This window comes from Wyeomyia smithii, chromosome 2, assembly GCF_029784165.1.
Source record: "Wyeomyia smithii strain HCP4-BCI-WySm-NY-G18 chromosome 2, ASM2978416v1, whole genome shotgun sequence".
In the NCBI taxonomy this organism is placed as follows: domain Eukaryota; kingdom Metazoa; phylum Arthropoda; class Insecta; order Diptera; family Culicidae; genus Wyeomyia; species Wyeomyia smithii.
In genome coordinates, this window is record NC_073695.1 from 32209425 (window position 1) to 32226270 (window position 16846).

Genomic DNA, 16846 nt, shown 5'->3' on the forward strand with positions numbered 1-16846 from the left:
AACTCATGATTTTATTCTAATCATAAGCACACACAAACCGCATAAACATTGTTGAAGCAGCCATTGAGACAGTTTCAGCTATAAGAAAAGAAATTGAGTGATTTGTTGCACGTTTCCTCTCCTCACTACAAGGAGAGTAAACAAATAAATTGAATCATTTTCATTTTTTTATTGAATCCAACAGCCGGCATGCGAAATTATCCAACTTCGCACGCGGTGTAACTCAATCGGGCAGAAAGAAAACAAATTAGACGTTTGGTATAGTAAAAACAAACAAGTTCGGGGAACCCGCAGTAAAACTTACTGATTCAACTTCTAATCTATCACCATTTTTGGCCTACATGTATGAGATGTACACATAGATGTGCGCGCCGCACAGTGGGGAATCGCTGGCCATCAGCCAAAAAAAATTTTTTTTCGTTAGCTGTTTCGTAATATTTTTACTTTATTACTATAAAATTCAAGTGTCTAAATCCAAAATTTGGGCGCAATATCATTAAATCTGATTTTTTTATGAATTTTCAAAGCTTGGCAAACTGACGATTTATGTCTTTTTTGAAAAAAAAGTACATTACTTTGAAACGCTCTGTAGCTTCAATGATAGCTTGGATTTTTTTGAGGTCAAAAAAAAAGTTGTTGTAAATATTGTGCAAAACAAACCCTCTTCATAAGATATTGTAAAACTTGGTCATAATAGGCCTGAAACTAGAAAAAAATTTAAAAAACATGATTTTTTGTAGAAAAGTAGCTTAAAAGTTTAGTTGCCGCAGTTTGCCACGGTTGTGACTACATTCAAAATTTAGGTAAAAACATAAGCTTTCAAATGCATACTGTCCGCTGCTGCGCAAAACTGCGCAAATTGTCACTTTCGTGAAAAAAGCGATAGCAGTTTTTTTCATTTTTTTTTGAGGTTGAAATTTCAACCAGGATTAATTTTAATCATAACCATGATACCCTATTAATGGAAATTTATGATATCGAACTCAATCCGTAAGAATTAACAAAAATTCGGGCAAAAATTACAAAATTTATCAATTAAAAGTTATAAAATAAGTGTTAAATAAGAAAATAGTAAACAAATCTTTTGAAACTTTTAATTATGTCAAACTTTATCACTTTCTGCAAATTTAAAACAATATTAAAAACATTCAGCCCTTTTCAATTTATGATCATGAAATTCGCTGAACTGATAGAAGTGTTAAATACTAGCAGCAAATTCATACCATCAAACTCCGGTTCACAATAGCCCGTTTGAAGATTGCTTTTGCTTCGCACTCGTTTGCATACAAAAGTAAAGCACACATTTTGCTTTATGAGAAAAAAACAAAGAACAGTCGTCGCCCTCCGCATCTTTTCGTATTCATTTAGAACGTTGTGTCTTTCCAGTGTCTTGGTTTTTAAATTCGTTGAATTTTATTATGGCGCCTTCAACTTCAGCGGCACCACTAAATTCAATGTCTAGTAAGTTGTCAATTCATGGTGTTATACATGTATTTAAATGTCCTCTGTCAACCATAGAAACCGGATTAGGAAGATAACGTATATATGAAACAATGAAACATCGAAAATTAATAGAAGAAATGAAAATTGCAGCGAAAGACATTTTTCCTGCTGTTAAGTATAATGAACTTCAAATTTTCTGGAAACAATTCAACACGAGATTTAAGCGATCACAGCGGAAGATGATGATGCTAATGATGATTCTTTCAATTTGTAATTAGTTTGTATTACTTATGTTGTTTAAGCTTATTAAAAAAAAAAAAAAATATATATATATATCTATATATATATATATATATATATATATATATATATATATATATATATATATATATATATATATATATATATATATATATATATATATATATATATATATATATATATATATATATATATACATATATATATATATATATATATATATATATATATATATATATATATATATATATATATATATATATATATATATATATATATATATATATATATATATATATTTAGGCAAAATTTGTTTAGATCGAGAGGTCGTCCATGAATCACGTATTTTTTCAATGGGGAGGACGCCCGGTGGCACTGCTGGTGGTCAAAGATCATATAATTCTATGAAAAAAGAAAAAAAATGACCAAAAAATATTAAAAATTGGATTTCGTGCTTTATGGACGGCCCCAAACCAAAAATTGATGCCAAATTCGTGTTCAGCGCCCCAGAATTATGTAAATACCAAGTTTTCGTCGCATTTAATGACACTTTTTTTGCTTGGCCAGCCTTTGTATGGAGTCGCGCCGGGGAGGTTTTTGAGGTATATAAGAAGATTATAATTTCTGATAAGCTGTATTTCCGTAACATTCTTCAAAGAAATTTTGTGCTTAAACAGTTAAACAGTAATTTATGTTTATTAAATCTACTGCATTAATGAAAAACATTCGAAGTTGAAAAGATTCTTTAAAATATTTGTAATTTTTGCCAGTAAACGTAAAAACCTCGTTTCGCCCTCTATAGTAAATCCTGCACACGGATATTGATGTGCGGAAATTAATGTGCTACCGCTTATCGTGTGAAGCATGCTGCCACCGTTAAGGCGCTTCAGGTGAGTGAAGTAACTAACTGCGATGTGTTGAAGCTACACGCACGCACACATACACAAAGTCTTGCCGAGGTGAGAATCACGTTCTGGTTGGATGCGATGCAAAAACGAGAAGTTTGCGGAAAAGTTATGATGATGATAATGTTTGTGCGGTTGGGTAATTTGTTTCAGGTAAGAGGAAAACTCGAACCGAACGGAAAGCCTTCCACAAAGTTGGCAGAGTTGGATTCAATTATTAACGAAATGGAATGCAGATACATGATTTAGTTAGATAATTATCCAATTATTCGGTAATTATGCGGGTTTTCCATAACCGAAATCACGAGTAATGCTAGCGAGTCTTCTTGTATAGTTTGCTGTTCGAGATATATGTAAGTTTATTCATAATTAACGAAACCATACTTCCGCCGCGGAAAAATGAAGTAATAAAAAACTTGTTCCTCCTCCATCGACAGCCTGTGAAATATTACCGCTGCCAAGGTTTACCGAGAGCTTCCGATAACGATACCGAAGGTCATTTCCTATGAAGAAACGGTGCCTAATTTACCATGCCAACCAACGTCCGGATTTCGCGTGTCAAGCGACGGTTACTCAGCTTTCCGGATGGCGAGTGATGGTTAAAACGGTTTGCGGAGCGAGAAAGATGAAATAAAAACAAACACTATGCGAGTGACCAAACTGCGGACACCAAACGAAGTGCAAGCACAAAAAAAACTGTAAACGGAATAAATGAATGCCGAATCAACGCGGTGGATCTATGGTTTGAAAATGTTGGGAGAACAATTGGTTGAGAAAGGACACCCGTACAGCCTTCATGAAGCCATTGCGAGGCATTGTCTAGCCGAGAATCGAAGCCGTTTCAGCTGTATGAAAACTTTTCCTTCTCTTCCTGTGTTGGTTGTAGTGTATCAGGGTAAAGCTACGATTTTCACGGGAAGAACGAAAGTCCTTCATTATAATAGGTTCTGCATTTCAAACGAAGAGTGGGACTTTGAGTCTAATTGAAATGCAAACGATGCTTACACATGGATAGAGATAATAGTGGAAAGTTATAAAACGAACGCTAAATGTTTCATTATCAGATTGTATATTAAACACGACGAATGAACGCTGGATGAGACAAAGCGTAATATGATCTGCGCTTTGTTTCTTTGGGATCAACTGTATTCCAATTTCCACTTTTCTCTTTGAAGAATTCAAAATATTCCTCATACAATTGTGGCGAAAAACTGTACTGAACGCGTTTTAAATCGAAAAGTAAATCGTAATGGTGGTAACGATGAAATCGTTTCTCCATCGATTGAATAAAGTCCCTACTGTGTAACTTTTTTTTTTGCAATTTACCACAACAAGAATGATTGCTAACCTAGTTTTAAGCTGCCAATCATGCCCGATGCCTCTTCGAAATCCAAGTTGACATGTCTCAGTTTGTACCATGAAAATCTGCAGCAACACGACAGTTTACTAAGATTGTCTAAATCGGAATAAGTATAATTCCCTTCGATAAGCTCTCTATTGAGAGCAAAAAACTATCCCAAAACATTCGGACAATTTAAAATTTCATCTCCCAAGTCCAAACAGCACGGTGTAGAATTCATTCGTAACACCGGAGTAGTTTCGCGAAATTTGTTGAAGATGGCTATTGTAGTTCCTCATCCTTTATATTATTTTTTCTTCCTCTGTGTGGACTCATCACTGCGACCAGGGACATTTGATCTATTGTGATATTGTCCAGGTGTTTTCTGTATCTCGCACTTCATATTATTGGCAGTATCACTTTTGAAGTGATAAGTACGCTTTTCATTCAAATCCGTGCTTGTGGGTGAGAATTAACCCTTTTGTTTTCAAGCTTACTGCTCTACTATACCGAGCCTCTTTCTATCCTACCAATATCGCCAAATTACAATTCCCTGAACTGAGGCTACACCTAACGTTCCTCTCTGGCCAGGTTAATTCTAAGAGGGACTTATTATGTCAAGAGGAAGGAGTCTTATCGAAACCTCGTTCTTCGTGCCAATATCGCCAATTACAATTCCCTGTAGAGGATAAATATTGCTGAGATCAGTTTTATTATAAGAAGGACTTATTTTATCAAGAGGAAGGAGTCTTATCGAAACCTCGTTCCTCCTACCAACACACATAGGAGTATTTGACCCAAAAAGTTGGCCAAAAGTCCGACACACAAAATACACGATTTCCATTATTTTTAAATAATTTCAGTTGAAACATACCCTCATGCTATCCCAGAACCTATTGGTGTCTTATCACATAAACCAAACTGTTACATTTCAAAGTTATTTCACAGTAAATTGGTCAGTTTGAAAAATACGTGCTACTGCTCGGGTGGCGTATAAAATTGAAAAACTGTGTCAAAATCTTTCACAGGACATAATCTACAAGATAAGTAAAATGTTTTGCAATATTTGAAACGTTGAATGCATAAATGCAAATCATGGATTGTTTACGAAATAAATGATTATGAAAACCAACCGCGAAAAATCCATAATACTGTGAAATTAATTTTATGATTTAGTAACCTTCCGGGCAAGTCCCGTCGATGCTTTATTCATTGACAGAAAGGTCAAAGCCTTCTGAAAATATACGAAAACAAAAATCTTCCTCCTGGTTCCTCTTTTTTATTTTATTGACATTTTATTAAACGAAGATTTATATGGAAATTTCCAAATCTTTCTTTTATACCATGTGTGAAAAGACACTAGAAAAATGGAGCAAGCGAATTTAAAGTAATATTTTATAAATTGGGTGATGTTTTAAATGGATATCACCTTTTTTGTGTTGATTATACGAAAATAACACGTTTTTGATGTAAATCTATTCAATTACTACCAAAATAGAGCGACTTGGACTTTTGGCCAGCTTTTGGGCTCAAATACTGCTATGTCCAACACCGCGTCACAATCACAATTCCCTGAAGAGGCGCTCATTGCTTCACCTTTGGTCAGTTTTATTATAAGAAGGACTTCGCCATAATAACAATTCCCTGAAGAGAACTATTAAACGTTACTCAGAACAGTTTTGACGTAAAACTACGTCTCTCAGGAAGTTCGGCTACATACTCAGCTATATAGGAATGTGAAACGAAAATCAAAAAGCGGAAAGAGTGAAAAATATGTCCAATTTCAAAGGCTAATAAATCGGTTAGTTTTCGATGGATTTCCTTCGTTCTTGCAGCAATAGATTGGAAAATCTTCTAAGATTCTTTCCAAATGAAGATAATTGTTATTTTATTATTCATTTCAACTATTGTACTGTTGAAAATAGTCAACTATTGTACTGTTGAAAATAGTCAAGCCTTGTCAAAACGGAAAATTCGACCCCTGATTGGTCGTTATATGATTGCTACCTAAGCACGGTCGACAGAATCATAGACCTTGCAATTTGAAATATGCTATTTGGCCTATATAAGAGCCTGTTTCAGCCGAAACCGCTCATAATAGTTCTGGACAGCGACAACAGTAGTCCTCCCTTAGCAGCAGCAGTAGCAGTGCAGTGGATACCAGCGGCCACGGATAGCGGCCACAGCTGTGGCATGACAACGGATAGCGCAGCAGTTGCAGCGGATCTCAGCATCGATATTAGCAAGGTCAGCTGATGCAGGAGCATGAACATGAACGCAGTGGCAACGGATATCGGCCATAGCTGTTGAAACGAATATATCAGCATCGGCAGTAGCAGGGTCAGCTGATGCAGCGGCACTCCCTTTAATAAAATGCTATCTTGGTGTGGTAGCGGGCAGCATCAGCAGTAAATACATCAGCCGGCACTTTCTCTAATGGAAAAGTTGGATCATTTTGTTCAGAAGAATATTACTGTCGGTAATATTACAGAGATGCGATTAGAATTATATCCGATATTGAATTGAACAATTGTTCTTTTGAGGACAAATAAAATACTTATTTGAAGAGTTAAAATCTTTGGGTACCATTATCAGTATGATAACAGCCTCAGCGGTAGGTGCAGCTGGCACTTCCCTGAGGCCGATGTTTTAAAAAAGTAAATGGAAACGGCACGTTCGAGATGTGCTCAGACGCGCGTCGTTTTTCGTTGTTGATATTACTCCCCACATGAAACGACGCGTTTTCGTACGATAGCCGTGTCTAGTTTTCAATGTGAAAACACCTTTCTACTGTGTTGGCCGTGTGCCTTAGTCCGCACTGTCAAGTTAACACAGTAATGTCAGCTAAATACTACATCCCATGTTAAATTAAACAATTGTCCTTATAAGGACAACAAATGAATTAATGAAGATTTAATTTTTCCTCGTTTTACGCTATAATCGAAAGATAATTATCTCTACCTGCATGCACACTTTGACTGTTAAAACTTGTTTGCTCCGCATAGTGTTTGTTCCATTCCTGTTCAATAATGTATTTATTTATACATATTACAATTCGATAGCACTTCAACTTCTCATTTGCACAAAATTTTGAAAATATTCCATACTAGTAACGTATCAAACAACCTTGTGTAGTTCTACGTCAACCTTGCGGTCGTGGCTTTGCGTACAACCCTTGTGATTTTATAATGAGAGGGACTTTTTTTGTTAGAATGAAAGTTGACAGGGGTAAGAATTCAGCTTGAAGGAAGGGTATGTTGTGGAGAGCCTGAGAATAAACCCATGTTAAAGTCCTTTGACAACCAAATGGCCTGATTCTACTAAGATTCGAACCCATGCACAAGTGTACGTCAAAAAAAGTGTGGGAGTGCGTTCTCTCACTGCGGAGGCTGTGTCGTATGAACTATGTCAATTTGTACTGGGTTCCCGGGCACTGCGGCATAGACGGCAATGAAAAAGCAGACGAACTAGCCAAACAGGGCTCCAACTCACAATTTGTTGGTCCGGAACCCTTTTGCGGTATCTCAAATTGCACTATAAAAATGGAACTTAAATACTGGGAAGAACAACGGTTGACAGTCAACTGGAGGGCTGTCAAAGGGTCGAAAAGGGTAATAACGCCAAACGGGAAAACTACTAAAAAGCTCCTAGAGCTCAATAAGTGGGCTCTTTGTACTTACACAGGACTAATAACTGGGCACTGCCCGAGTAAGTATCATTTAAAGAACATTGGTCGAGTTCAAGATGACACTTGTCGCTTCTGTAAGATCGAAAGCGAAACCTCGGAACATCTGCTATGCAGCTGCGGTGCATTATACATGAGCAGAATCAAAATTCTTAGCGAGGGCTGCTTGCAACCGAGTGAGATTTGTCTGCTAATCCTGGTAAAGTAGTTGGCTTTATAAAGCACATTCTACCTGACTGGGAGCGTGTCGAGGCAACCGACCATTCACTCGATCAATAGTGTGTGTCTGGTTTTCTACATGGTACGTATAGTAATGGGGATTTAGGGGAACTGCTCCATTATTCATCTTATTAAGCCGATATTCACGAAGAATGCATGGATTAAACACCAAATTTTCACGAAATCATTGAACAAATAAACTAAATATGCTTACGTACTGTTATGGAATCGTTTAGCATTCTATATTCAGTAAAATTGGCTAGATTTATCCTGAATTTTGTAAAACAAAACCATTTTTCACAACGCTTCCATATCCATCTCAAAACTTGAATCGGTGCTCAATTATTCATCTCACGACGCCCCCATATTCATCACACTGTTAATCATGAATAAACACACTATCATGAATGAACGTAGCCGCAACCCGTCGTAGTAGGTTACCTAGATATCCGCTGCAGTTGTTTACGCGCAAAATTGGTAACCTAGGTAACCACTACAGTGCTGTGAATTTATGTCAATTCAATTCAATGTTAATTCAACACTTTCAGTATGATTTGTTCGTATTAACAGGAACTGATTTGGCAACTCTTGATTTTCTCCAACGCAGTGAAAACAGATGAGAATACATACAAACGAAATTTAGGAGTTGTAGAAATTCATCTTATATATTTCTGCTAATTCAAGCTCGTTTTAGGAAATTTGAGGTGAACATTTCAAAGATCAAAGTATTCTCAGTGTAGTGAGTGATTTTGTTTAGTGAATAAAATAAAAAGTGGTCCGCTAGTGATGAAAAAACTTTGGTTGGCTGCTGAACGAGTCTCTTTGTAGCCGATGCGCGGATTTTGTTTTCTGAGGTAGGTGATTGAATTAAATAAGTTTTCGAGTGCAGATGCCCGACTATAATATCAAATTTAGTGCTTTTAAGTGAGTTTTCGAGGATTATACTTTATGAGGAATCTAAAGTGAACTAAGAAGAATCCATTCCATGGTTTAGCAGATTGGTTTAAGAAGAAAATATGTGTTTTTTCCTGTTTTCAATTGTGTTTACATGTCGAATGAGATGAATATACGGGCTGAAATGAATAATGGAGCAGTTCCCCTACTACAATAGTTCTAATAAATGAACGCAGTAGTCTACTAGTTCCGCTACTGCGCAGAGCCACCACGCAAAATTACGTTACGTGGGGGTGAGAGCTATTGTAAATTGCCAAATATACGTAATATGTGAATGTCCCTAATGATATACTTTTAATAATTATAAAGCAATTCGACGCAAAATATCCAATTATTTCAAGAAACAAAACCTGCGAAAAAGGATAGAAAAAATAACAATTATCATGAGAATCTACTTTTTAAAAATAAGCGTTTTATGGGTCCGTTTAATGAGCTCAGACAGTTTTTTTCCGACTATTCTTTGTAACTTGTTCACTCGTGAAAACGTTCGTAGAACCATTCTCTTTGGAATTCTCTAAAAAAAAAGAACGCTTAATGCATACAATAATTGTGACTCTACGGTTAAGAAAAATAATTTTTCGAAACAAGTAATAGCCGTGTTGTGTGAGGCACGTTAGTGGTAGGCTCACTGTTACGGTTGCAAAGGCAACTAATTGCAAAAGTTTTTTCAGAACGCCGGAAGAACATTTTAAAAGTTGAAATACTTTAGTCTAAACTGTCTCTGCTCACAAAGTTAATGGCAGTACCGGAAAGTCCTCGAAAGTTTACTGCAAAATTAGCGCTAGTCTAGAGCAAGATGCCGTCGAAATCAAACGAATGTATAAAGTCCATAATTTGCGTTATATTGTTGTTTGTGATATGCCCAAGTTATTGGTATACGATTAGCCCAAAATCATTAATAATAGCCTTCCAAAATTTCGCGCTTCGCTGTTAGTTTTGTAAGAGTGTTGAAGTCTATTTGCAATCAATTGATTGGTATAAAGTTTATAGTTTCTTCTGATTGCTCCGTTTTTTGGAATAAGTATTATAACTCTCTTCGAAAACAACAAACATTGGAAATAACCCTTACTTACGATACTTGTTGAACACTGCTGATTCTCACACTGTCTACGTCAATTTCCCAAAAATTTTAGTTCACGGCACTTATTTCAAACATTTTTTTTATCAGAATCGCAGTACCTTTATTTATCATTTTAGTATCTAACAAAAGTTCGTAAGATTGTACGAAAGACATTTCTTCGAAGTGAATTTCTTTGAAAAGATAAAATTGATTGTTACAATTATCCGAACAACACTCATCACCAATATTTGTGATCACAGCATCTTGATAGGATAGGAGCGTACACCAATATACTCCTCAAACATATGGTTGATCGGAAATAGATAAAAGTTCATAGCCTCTACTCACGGCTACGACGATTGCTTTTGTTTGCTGACTGCTGACTGTTGCCATCCATCCATTCCCCATATATGGATTGAAGTTCTTATTTCGATCATACGATTCATCAACGAAGAATCTATTTAAAAAAATTGACTTTAAGCCAACATAGTCTACTCACTAATATTAGTCGAGTCAGTGGAAAAATGTAGGAATCCTGTCAGCATAAATCGCCACTCGGCTGGGATGATGCGTTATTTTATCCATTAGCAAGTGAACATGATAAATCTGTACGATGCTCAAATAATCAATTATTCATAGCCGGTAAAATTTATTACATTCTGCTATTTCTGCTTTGTTCATTTTGTGATGTGAACACATTAATCCATATCCACATTTTAGTAAGCTCTCCTGGACTATACAGATTGTGCTTGAATGATGGAAGCCTATATATTTTACAGACATATATTTTACGTTTGAATGTTATTACAAAATAGTCGCTAATTGATCATCAGCTATTATTCATTGCGTTTGTCGAGCTGCAACAATATCACGCGTCTGCCACCGATGCCTCCTAGCTCACGCAGTCACAGTACGAGTGGATTGAACAAAACCGGACAATAAATTTCTTCCGTTTCCCGTCGAGAAGACAACTTAGTCATTTCCCGTTGGAAATGAGAAACACACCACATGCAGTTAGCTAGCGCTTTTGTCTGCCCGCCTCCTCTGCAGCTACATAAATCAGAGATGAAGAAAATCACTTCCGTCGTTCGTGGAATGCTTCCTGTGTTCCGTTTGTAATCGTCCTGAAATACAGAATTACACGATGGAAGGATTACTTTGCAGGTTTTACTTTGTTTTTGGTTTTCTGCCTGCTTCATGATGCTGTGTACTACAAACGATAACGCACTCCTTTGTATGTTATATATCTTTTCACCTGGTTTATCTTTGAAGGTTATGAAAATATTACAAAAAAACAACCATTGTTTCAACTCTCTTCAAAGCTAACCGGTAGTGCTATGCTCTCCGCCGGGACGCGGATGAGAATATACTAAAACGACCGAAAAGTCATTTTGTATAAAGTATTCAGCGTACCGACGATGTGAAAATGCCGGCGTTTATCGTGAAAAGATTATTGTTTACATCTACAGGTACCAAGTACTTATTAAAGAAGCCAAAAGGCAAAACCACCGGTTGAAACAAATCGTTTGAATGCCACTCCAACCTTCTTAGTTGGGGGAAGACAGGGTGAGAGTCAGAATATTTGCACACCGGCTCTTGTTTGCCTCTTCTTTTCGCACAAACCATTACGTGATATCAAATTGCGCTAGTGTGCCTCTAGTATTTTTGTGCACTGTTTTTTGAGCATGATTCTCGTAATCCTACTTTGTTTCTCGTAATTGTAATCGCTTTTTTTGTGTGTAAACACATTATGTCAACAAGCTTTCGCCAACTTTTGGTTACTGAAGTGACTTCCAGTACTGCCACTTGACTTGAGACGCTTTCATGGTGGACTCAATTCAAAAGGCAAATTTGCCCCACATTGTTGTTTTTTGTTGTAGTCGAGCGGAACCATGTCTGCCGTTATGGTGGTGCTGACGTGTGTGAATAATCTTGTCATATCACCAGCCTCGTTTTACCCTGTGGTAGAGGGCTTTATTGGCGTTATTCTCCTTCCACTCTTTCCGGCTTTTCTCTGGCGCCCTTTATTCTGTGATTGCATTGCATTGGTGAATTATTGGATCGTGGAATCGCTCTTTGTTGTCATATTGTTTGTTTGTGTTTTTGACTGGACAGTGGAGCGATAGTCGAAATATATCGGCTGAAGAAATATGAGATAACAGAGCTTTTCGGAGGCTAAGTAAATATTTTAGAGGTTCTACGTTTTGGGGTGAATATAAAATATTTGATTAGCCATTAGAAGCAGTTTAATCAAAAAGTCGCTAAGATCGACAATCCGAATCCGAAAACATGTTTTCAGCATACTGTGTATGTATCGAATGAAGGGTTTACATTAATTAAAATGGCATCCCAGTTATCACAGCTAAATTGAACTTTATTCCTCTTATCTGACTTTAACAGTTTACTGAATTAGCTGTGCAATTTTGTGTCGCGTTCTGCCACTTATTCGCTCTCGAATTAATGGTATCAAATGCCTAGCCCTTTGTGTCGGGTCAAATGTGTGAACGAAAAAAAACCTACACACTTAAAATTTTTTGCCGGGTCTCGGTAATTTATTGCCGAGAACGGCACCACTGAGTGCTCGGTTAAAAAAATAATGACAGCTGTCACATTTTTTCGTGAATCTCGGTTCACCTAACTGATATTTCGGCTCGTTAATATTTTGTGCCGAAACTTCAGTTAGGTTGAACCGAGATTTTCGAAAAAATGTGACAGCTGTCATTTTTTTTCTAACCGAGCACTCAGTGGTGCCGTTCTCGGCAAAAATTACCGAGAGCCGGCGAAAAAATTTTAGTGTGTAGCATTTAATTATTCTAGTTGGACTACAACAAGCATTGGAAGCTACACTTTGCTATGTAGAACGAAACATGATGCTATAAATTAGAACTTAATTTACGGCAGGGGAATAATTATCAAGCTCAAAAGAAGAAACATCATCCAAACAAATCCAAACTAGTTATTGGGTACTATTTACCAGGTAGAAAGTAATGAAAAAGTTTAAAATATTGTACACCGAATTCTTCCATTATTTGGCTTCACTCAGTGTTTGCTCTAAATCAACACAATGTATGGAGACGCAAGGTCTTCAGTAAATTCACAATCCCCACCGAATGCTGAACTTTACCCTCAAACTTTTCAGTTCTTTTCGAAGTACTCACAAGTTATAATCAAGCATCTCAACAAGCTAACAAACGATAGAGCAACTTTGTGCCCTTCGATTCTCGACAAATGAAACATGTCAAAACAGATATATTTTACAGCAGCGACAAAAACTCGTACCACCGGAATCATTACAACGATCTCTTTCGAACCAAAAATAGTCCTCACGCAAGATCGTATCTTTAGGAACATTTTCTGACGCATTTGAGTTTGCTTCTAAATTCTGAATTGTGTTACTTCCGGGGATCACAAAACAGCTCGTTGTCGTTCTACCGCTCGGCATCCTTTTATATCCCGTTGCGGAGGATGAATATTTACGGCGTGTCTATTGGAAAAATATGTACGTGAAAACAGGAAGCTCCATGTAATCGATATGGGGGTATTATCCTGAGCGGCTACGAAATCTTCTACCGGAGGAGCCAAACTACGCGACGGGAGAAAGAGACAGTGAAGAAGAATTTACGATGCGACGATACGATGCGATAAATCATCGTCCCTAGGAGGTTCATCACTTGACACACGACACCGCAGCTCAATTTGGTGTTAGGTTGCCTGTGGCTCTACTGCCAATGGGCTTCAGTGAATTTTCCCCCAACAGCAGCTGGTTGGTTATCAGCCACCCGTGAAGGGTTACTCCTGATTGTGGACCACAAGGACGGGGAGATATTTTATGTCGATGCAACCATTGGAAATGTTTTGTTGCGTGTGCAAACTGTCACAAGCTACACGTATAAATTTTGGTTTTCTTCGAAGTGTATTAATGATTACAATGTAGATAATCTTCCGTTTACATGAATTGTTTAATAAAAAAATACTGCCGAAATTTATACCTACTTTATTGCTCACAAAAACGCAGAAGAATATTTGAAACTTACCGGCGTCAGATTGATTAACGATTCACGATTGTCGCCAACTTTCAAAAAGATAGTGTATAGTAATTTGGTACGAACACTTTCTGACATATTCCTCCTTTACCATTCAGACAAAAAATATTGGCAAATACGGCCCTCAAACAACCGAAAGAAAACGTAAATGAAATGTTGTTTGTTTCTGTTTTTGTTTCAGTAGAGTGTTAATTAAGTTGCTACAGGGTTTTTTATAAATCCTACTGAGGTTTGGTTTTGGATTTTAGCCCCTACATCTCCAAGATGAAGTCGAACTTAATCGAATATTGCGATCGATAAAAAGTACAGTATACATCAATGTATTTTATCATAACATATTCTGAGCTTTCACGCCCTATAGTGATGATCACTGTGTTCTTTTCGTCTTCAATTGAACATTTCCAGGCCGAATGTTCTTCCGAAAAAGTTTGACCATTTCTGGTTTATTCTCTGTAAATGGAATTTTCTGTGGGATTCTCTGTGAAAGTGAATTTCCTTTTATTACAATTTTCACTCTTTGACGACAAAAGTTTTGGATGAATAAAATTTCTGCTTTTAGGTTTTTTGCCGATTTTCAATCAAAATTTCAGGATGTAAAAAGAAACAAAAGTAGTTTTGCCGTCATTGAATTATTTTTCCAAACGCCCGCACTTTTTTTTCAACACTGGCCATAAGGTTTTGTACGATCTCGGAATCGACAATTTTCTGCATATTTATGCATGATTTTTTCATTTCTTCTGGATGTTTCAGATGAGGCTCCTTCATAATAGCTCAGTATTTCTCGATTGAAAGCTGCTCCGTACGTCTTTTGTGTAGTAGTATGATACCGAATCTGGTCAGAAGATCGTTGGGCCGTTGTAAGCTTTCAGGAGAATGAGAAACCGCTCTTGGAGACACTTCTTCAAATACACCTTTTTCATAGTTTTTTGAGGTAACGCCTCCGGTAGAAACAAATCGCTTACCAAATCAAGCACTTCTTGGCAAACTTTGACGTAATCTGTGCTCGGGTGTTCTCCGGAACATCAAACATATCTTTGTTTCCGTCGTTCATTACGCAGAAGTGTGATATCGTCATCATATAATCTTCGGGCACGGTTTCTTGCAATCATATTCTGCTTCTCATTACGGTTTGAAGGCTTTTGAATTTTAAACGTAGCTGCGTAATACAGCTCGAATTTGGGCATTCTGTACAAAAGTTATGCTCAGATGCCATTTTTTTTGCTTCATCTCAAACGGATGCGTTCAGCTTTCGGTTAAAGACCCTAACTGCGCGCATGAGATGCTTATCACTTTATGCGGCTGAAAACTCGAAATGAAATAAGTTAATACAACAACATTGCAGCGCTTGCTCCAACATGTCGCTCCCTTCTACAGCCATTTACCGCATAAAGTCATCCAAACGTTTACACATCTACTCCCTCATCAAACCTTGAAGTTCTCTGACAACCACAAACGTTCTCGGGAAAAATTTGCAACAACGAGATGCGACGAATCACAGGTTGAGGGGAACAAATCAATCGTGCCTTGCCAGTGTATGTAGAGAAAATGTCACCTATTACTATGAACAAACGCATAAAAAACTGATGAAGGTCAATAGGTCTACTTACATTACTTTTATGGCAACAGACCGATCATCGATCCAATACCGAACCCAGAATACGTCGCCTTGTCACTCGGTCTTGGGCTGCTATCCTCCAACCGCCTCTAACATCTATTTCGTGGGCATCCTCGTCGACAACACACATCCAACGAGTGTGGGGCCTACCTCGAAGTCGACAGCCTCTATCGGGATTTCTGCTAAATATAGCCTTCGCTGGTCGTTCTTCCGGCATTCTAGATACATGCCCAGCCCACTGCAACCTGCCGATTTGTACACCTGGTATACTTCATGGTTCATGCGTCTGCACTAAACACCATTTTCTAGTTTGCCGCCACCAAGATTTAACGCAAAACCCTACGCTCAAAAACGCCAAGAGCTCCGTAGAGAGGCCATAGAGGACCACGGGAAGAATTAGTGTTTTGCAGAGTGCAAGTTAAGTACGAGTTTGCATACTACGGGACCTCAACTGACTCGTTGTCACATGTCACATGTCAACTAACGTCGTTGTCACATCTCACTAATGTACCCAGGTAGATAAATTCGTCGACTACTTCAAAAGTTTCCCCATCTAACACCACCTCAGCACCAGCATCCGTTGGACTACCACGCTCTCTACCAGCCACCATGTATTTCGTCTTCGCACAGTTAATGATGAGCCCTATTCTCGAAGCTTCCCTCCTGAGAGGCCTGAAGGCCTCTTCCATTGCTACACGGTTGATACCAATGATGTCGATATCGTCCGCAAAACCTAAAAGCATATGAGACTTCGTAATGATGGTGCCGCTTCTTTGCACGCCGGCCCTCCGTATAACACCCTCCAATGCGATGTTGAACAATAAGTTTGATAGCCTGTCTCCCTGCTTCAAACCATCTAACGTCACGCAGAAATCCGATATCTCACCGGCTATCCTGACGCATGATGTAGAGCCTTCAAGGGTGGCACGTATCAGCCTAATTAGTTTTGTTGGGAAACCATGTTCGAGCATAATTCGCCATAACTCATTTCTCTCAACTGTATCGTACGCTGCCCTAAAGTCAATGAACAGATGGTGCGTCTGCAGGTTGAATTCTCGAAATTTATCGAGGATTTGTCTCAGGGGGAACATTTGGTTCGTAGAGGAGTGTCTCCCTCGAGAACCACATTGGTTATCGCGAACAAAGGTCTCCGACAACGGTCTCAGTCTATCAAACAGAATACGGTAGAGAATTTTGTAAACGGTGTTGAGAAGGATTATGCCCCGATAATTACTACAGTCCAGGTGGTGGCCTTTCTTGTAGATCGGACATATGAGACCCTCAAACCAGTTCGAGGGCAATTCTTCCTCGGACCACACTCT

The 16846-nt window shown here is 37.9% G+C and overlaps 1 protein-coding gene across 3 annotated transcripts in view; it reads left to right on the plus strand.

Moving 5' to 3' along the window:
* LOC129726161 (diacylglycerol kinase 1) overlaps positions 1–16846 on the plus strand; it is a 247884-nt gene that overhangs the window by 127568 nt on the left and 103470 nt on the right. The gene's annotated exons all lie outside the window — the stretch shown is intronic.